The following is a 6,997-nucleotide window of genomic DNA, read 5'->3' as shown; positions in this document are numbered from 1 at the left end:
AAAAAATCACAGATACATGACTGACAATCATTCAATTATTATTATTATTATTATTAAGTTAAATTTATATAGCGCCTTTCACAAACCCAAGGATGCTTGACACAAGAGTTGCCAAAAAAAAAAAAGCCACACTAGGAAGAGTAGTGTGAGGAAAAGAGAAAAGTTTTCAAGTTAGCTTTGAAGGAAGAGAGAGTGGAACAGTCACGAAGCGATTGTGGTAACGAGTTCCAAAGTTTAGGAGCAGCAACACTGAATGATCCGGCACCCATAGATGCCAGTTTAAAACATGGAACAGTCAGAGGTCCACAGACAGAAGATCTGAGGGAGCGGGAGGGACAGTACAAATGAATTAGCTCACAGAGATAGGAAGGGGCGAAACCATGAAGAGCTTTATAGGTCAAAAGCAAGATTTTGTATTTGATCCTAGAAATAACTGGCAACCAATGCAGTTGCTGTAAAACAGGAGTAATATGAGCAGTGCGCTTGGTGAGTGTGAGGACTCTAGCTGCTGAGTTTTGGATGTACTGCAGGCAATTGAGCAATGTGGCAGAGAGACCATAAAAGAGAGAACTGCAATAGTCAAGACGAGAAAAAATAAATGCATTGACCAACATTTTGGCATCAATTTCCAAGAGAAAAGGGCGGAGACGTGCAATATTGTGGAGGTGAAAGAAAGCATTCTTAGTAATTAGTTTAAGATGGGGTTCAAACATAAAGGTGGAGTCAAAGAGAACTCCAAGGTTTTTTATAACTTGGGAAGGACTAATAGACACACCATCAACATCAATAGTAAAACTGGAGAAGTTCAGAACCTGTCTTTTGGTACCTACTAATAGAACCACCGTTTTGCTAGCATTAAGTTTAAAGCAGTTCTTATGCAACCATTGCTTAAGGTCAGTGATGCAAGTCCTTAGCAGCTGAACAGAGGCTATGGAAGGGGTGATAGTGATGTAGATTTGAATGTCATCAGCATAATGAAAGTTAAGGCCATGGTTACGAATAATCTGGCCTATAGGAGAAACACATAATATAAAAAGAAGAGGACCAAGGACAGAACCCTGAGGCACACCTTGAGCAACAGTAGCGTGGATGATTTATGAACACCAATAGAGATAAACTGTTGCCTGTTTGCTAGATATGACTGAAACCAGGCTAAAGCTAAGCCAGTAATACCAAAAGAAGATAATCTGGAAATGAATATCTCATGATGTACAGTGTCAAAGGCAGCTGTGAGGTCCAAGAGAACAAGGACATTGAGATGACCAGCATCAGTTGAGAGCAGGAGGTCATTAACAACTCTTAAGAGAGCAGATTCAGTGCTGTGCCGATTGCGAAAGCCTGACTGAAAGGGTTCATAGAGATCATTACAAGCAAGGAAAGTATGAAGCTGAGAGGCTACAACTCTCTCCATTACTTTAGCTAGGAAAGGGAGATTTGAAATGGGTCTGTAATTGGACAGTGAAAAATAATCTAGACCAGGTTTCTTTAGTATTGGTGTAACAGAAGCAATTTTGAGGGAGGTGGGAACAGTGCCTAAAGCAAAACACTGATTAATTATATGAGCAATATAAGGGGAGATAGCAGATACACAGGATTTAAGAAGTGCAGTGGGTGCAGGGTCCAACAGACATGAGGAGGAGGAGGAGGAGGACTTAGTCATGATTTCCGATACTTTAGAAGAATCAACAGGAGAGAAAGCAGAGAGACAGCAGTCAGCTTTATGAGAAAGAACTACTTGCGAGGCAGAAGAATGAATTTCAGAATGAACGTGTTGGTAAATGCTGTCAATTTTATTCCTGAAAAAATCCAAAAAGGCCTGACACTGAGCAGGGGAACTGGGAGTGGTTGAGGAAGGAGGCTGAAGAAGTTTATTTATTGTATTAAACAGAGTTTTGGGTCTATGGTTGCCACTCTGTAGTAATCCTATGATTTACCTGAAGCCCCTAGGGGGCACTGGGGGGTTTGCTATGCTCATATAGAGCCACTGCATTTGTGTTCAGACCAGAGAAGAATATCCCGAATGCATTGTGTAAATGTGTTGCCCGCGCTTTCTTTATATAAAAGATTCAAACAGATTGATGGTGTTCATGTTTGTTAATGTAGTCAAGATACTACATATTGGCGACGAGGACTCCACGCAGAGAGCGAATTCCGGACACCTTGGTGAGAGATAATTGTCAGTTTACTTTCCCCGAAGTTGCGAGGGAGGGAAGAGCTAGCTAGCAAGCCAGCAAGTTAACCCGATATGGCAGCGACCATTGGAACACTCGTGGCATTCGACCACAAAACGCAAAGTTGGGAGGAATATGTAGAAATTATACAGCACTTTTTTGCAGCAAACAGAATTAATGACTCAGACAAACAAAAATCCGTTCTCATTAGTGTGGTGGGCGCTGAAACTTACAGCCTGATGCGCAACTTGGTAAGCCCTGACAAACCAGGAGATCGCACTTTTGATGAGCTAGTGACGTTGATAAAAGACCATTTTAACCCACAACCCAGCGAAATTGTGCAGCGTTTCAGATTCAACTCCCGCATGAAGCAACCGGACGAGTCAGTGTCCGAGTTTGTTGCCCAACTTAGAAAGCTGGCACAGGACTGTAATTATGGGGTGTCACTCTCACAAATGCTGCGGGATCGACTAGTGTGTGGGATAAACGATGAGACTATGCAAAGACGTTTACTGGCGGAGTCAAATCTCACGTTTGAAAAAGCACTCAAAATGACTTTAGCTATGGAGTCTGCATACAAAAAGACACAGGATTTGCAAGGAAAAGCAGCGTGTAATAGCATCAGAGAAAGGGGGAATCCCAGTGCTGCATTTAGGCAACCTGAAAGAAAAACAGGAGAGGAAGGGAAAACTTGTTACAGGTGCAATGGCGGACACGATCCCTTATCCTGCCGTTTCAAGCAAGAGAAATGCCATTCATGTGGGAAAATAAGCCACATTGGGAGAGCTTGTTGAAATTCTAGAAAACAAACTGTTCTGAAGCCAAACAAAGGGGAAAATAGCCGAAAAAGCATAAACAGTGCACCCAGTGGGAGTAGTCACTCACACCATGTAACTGTAGATTCAGAAGAGGAAGAATATGAAAAAACAGACAACATAGAGCAAGCCTTTTCAACGTACAGTCTACAGGACAAACATTCAAAGGTAAAACCAATTGTTGCGGAGTTGACAGTTCATGGGGAAAACGTGAAGTTTGAAGTGGACACAGGATGCAGCATTACACTTATGAATGAATCAGTGTTCAATGTACAGTGGGAAAATGTGAAAAAGCCCAAAGTGGGGCAAACTAGTATGAAATTAAAAACATATACAGGGGAAAACATGAAGGTGCTGGGAGCAGCCGATGTCAATGTGCAATGTCAAAACCAACGAAAAAACTTACCTCTCTACATAGTCGGTGGCACTGGACCCAACCTGCTGGGCCGAAGCTGGCTCAAACAATTAAGATTGAACTGGGCAGAAATTCACAACATGAGTGTAGCAAGTGGGGAAAGGCTGACCGTAGAACAGGTGCTGGCGCATCATGAAGATGTATTCAAGGATGAGTTGGGGACGTTGAAGGGAGTCAAGGCGACCATTAACGTTGTGCCAGGCGCGATACCCAGATACTTCCGTCCTAGACAGATCCCCTTCACTATGCACCCTAAAGTAGAAGCCGAAATAAACCGCCTGATAAAGGAACAGATAATCACGCCTATCAAACACTCAGACTGGGCATGTCCGGTGGTACCCATATTGAAACCCGATGGGTCAATTAGGCTGTGCGGTGATTATAAGCTCACTGTGAATTGAGTGTCCCTCTTAGAACAGTACCCAATCCCAAAAATAGAAGACCTGTTCACAGCCTTGTCTGGAGGCCAACAGTTTTCAAAACTAGATATGAGCCACGCTTATGCACAGATTCTGATGGATGAAAACTCAAAGAAGTACCTCACAGTGAACACGCTCAAGGGTCTTTTCACATACAACCGCCTCCCTTTTGGCGTTTCATCCGCCCTGGCTGTTTTCCAAAGAACGATGGAGGGGTTGCTGCAGGGCATACCAATGGTGGCTATTTATTTGGATGACATTCTTGTGACAGGTGTAAATGCCCAGGACCATCTCAAGAACTTGAATGCAGTGTTAGGATGCTTGGAGGAGGCCGGGTTGCGTCTGAAGAGGTCCAAATGTGAGTTACTGAAGGACGAGGTGTGTTATTTAGGCCACAAGGTGAATGCACAGGGTCTGCACCCAATGACGTCAAAGGTCAAGGCAATCAGCGATGCCCCGACACCATCAAATGTTACAGAGCTCAAAGCATATCTGGGGCTGCTGAATTATTACAATCATTTTCTCCCTAACCTGTCCACACTGCTTGCCCCAATGCACCAGCTGCTGAGGAAAGATGAGAAATGGGCATGGACAAACAAGCAAGCTGAAGCTTTCCGTAAGTCCAAAGAACTCCTTCAGTCTGCCCATGTGTTAGTTCATTATTCTGCGGATAGGGAACTAATTTTGGTGTGTGATGCATCCCCTTATGGGGTGGGTGCTGTGTTATCGCACAGGATGCCTGATGGAACTGAGAGGCCGCTGGGTTTCATGTCATGAACCCTTACTGCATTGGAGAAACGATACTCTCAGCTAGACAAAGAGGGTTTAGCTGTCATATTCGGTATCCAGAGATTCCACAAGTACCTATGTGGACGTAAGTTTACCATCACAACCGATCATAAGCCTTTGATAACACTGTTCCATGAAATGAAACCTGTACCCCACATGCTCTCACCCAGGATCCAGAGATGGTCTGTTCTGCTCAGAGCCTATGAGTACAAGATAATCTACAAACCTGGGAAATTCCACAGCAACGCTGACGCGCTCAGCAGACTGCCAGTTCCATCCCTGCAGACAGAGCAGGAGACGCCAGAGCGGGTGCTGATGTTGGACCAGATGGATGATGTACCCCTCAATGTGTCTCAGATCAGAAAGTGGACATCCAAAGATGCCACACTGTCTCAAGTATACAGTTATGTTCTCAGTGGATGGCCAGAGATAAAAGATCCCGAGCTCATGCCGTACTACAGCAGGCGACTGGAGCTGAATGCCCAAGATGGGTGCATCCTCTGGGGAGCGCGAACTGTGATTCCTCCACCCAGCCATACAGCACTCCTGAAAGCACTCCATCAATCATACCCAGGCATCTCACGCATGAAAGCGCTGGCCAGGTCTTACATGTGGTGGCCACGGATGGACCAGGACATAGAGAGAGAGGTGAGCGTGTGCCAACAATGCCAAGAGAATAGAAAAGCACCACCAAATGCGCCACTGCACCTGTGGGAGTGGCCGGAGAGGCCATGGTTGCTCATCCACATTGATTATGCAGGGCCATTCTTGGGAAAAATGTTCCTAATAATCATCGACGCGCACTCAAAGTGGTTGGAGGTTTACCCCACAAATGGAAGTACAACCCAAACAACCATTGAGAAGTTACACCAGTGTTTTGCAGCACAAGGTCTCCCACAAATACTGGTCTCAGATAATGGTAGCTGCTTTACAAGCTCAGAATTTCACCATTTCATGGCTCAAAATGGGATTCAGCATATAACATCAGCTCCGTTCCATCTGTCCTCCAATGGGTTGGCAGAACGGGCAGTGCAGACTTTCAAAGAGCGGGTGAAGAAAATGAAAGGAGGCAGCATTGAGGCGCGGGTTTCCAGATTCTTATTTAGCTACCGCATCACACCACAAACAACAACTGGGCTGTCACCAGCAGAAATGCTGATGAACAGAAGGCTGAGGTCTGCCTTTGATCTATTAAAACCAGACTTAAAGTCCAAGATTGAACACAAACAGATGAAACAGAAAGAGGACCATGACAAAACCGCTCAGCTGAGAAGGTTCAGTCCCGGCGATGCCGTATATGCCAGGAACTACAGCCTGGGTCCTAAATGGATACCAGCTACTGTAGAGTCACCGACGGGTCCTGTGTCCTACACTGTGATCTTAGGTAATGGCCAGCGCATGAGGAGACATGTTGACCAGGTGAGAGCTCGTCATCCTGAATCCTCACCGTCACTGGAAAACAGCCCAGAACTCCCGGAGCCTCACAGACCTGACGACGAGCCGGAACCATCGTCAAGTCAGCCAGAGACAGAGCCGCCACCTTCTCCTGGCCAGGGGAATCTCCAGAGCCCCATTCCTGAAAGACTGGACTCACCTGGAGTTCCACCAGTGGAGCTGTGCTGATCCACCAGAGAATGGGTGTCACCCCGATACCTGAAAGACTATATTAGCTAGCAGTGAGATCATGTTTGAGGAAAGGCAAGAATGCGCCTTATGATCTCATGGAAGACAGGCAGTCTACCCTGTACTTCCTTAGTTTAAAAAAAAAAAACAACTGTTGTAAATGTTTATGTATTGTCAAGACAATGTGTTCATGAGCTTGGTTCTGTTTACATCTCAGGTTGTGAACAAAAGAAACTTGCTAGGAAGTTCTGTATTTTCAGTATTATGTATTTTTAGTAGTTTGTACTGTTAGTACCTATGTTTTATCTTAACAGTGGGGGAGTGTAGTAATCCTATGATTTACCTGAAGCCCCTAGGGGGCACTGGGGGGTTTGCTATGCTCATATAGAGCCATTGCATTTGTGTTCAGACCAGAGAAGAATATCCCGAATGCATTGTGTAAATGTGTTGCCCGCGCTTTCTTTACAGTATATAAAAGATTCAAACGGATTGATGGTGTTTGTGTTTGTTAATGTAGTCAAGATACTACACACTCTTAATGATGTGAATGAATGAACCCTTTATTGTCACTGTTACCAGTGAAATTGACCATCAACCTGTCCTTACAGAGGGGGAACAGGACAGGAAGACAGGGATAAAAGAAAAAGAAACACAGTAGTAACATGAGGAAAAATGAGGAAAAAAGAACCCCCCCCCCACTATGCTCCTATCAGGAGTACAGTGTGGGAGCATTTAAAAACCTCCGCACAAGCACACAATAACACA

General features: G+C 44.8%; 1 pseudogene; it reads left to right on the top strand.

Moving 5' to 3' along the window:
- Positions 1-2,245: 2,245 nt before the first annotated feature.
- LOC132885275 (uncharacterized protein K02A2.6-like) lies at positions 2,246-6,653 on the top strand (annotated as a pseudogene).
- The last annotated feature ends 344 nt before the right edge of the window (positions 6,654-6,997 follow it).

The sequence above is a fragment of the Neoarius graeffei genome, chromosome 1 (assembly GCF_027579695.1).
Source record: "Neoarius graeffei isolate fNeoGra1 chromosome 1, fNeoGra1.pri, whole genome shotgun sequence".
Classification (NCBI taxonomy): Eukaryota; Metazoa; Chordata; class Actinopteri; order Siluriformes; family Ariidae; genus Neoarius; species Neoarius graeffei.
Note: the sequence above shows the minus strand (reverse complement) of the source record. Positions and strands in the feature narration are given on the sequence as shown.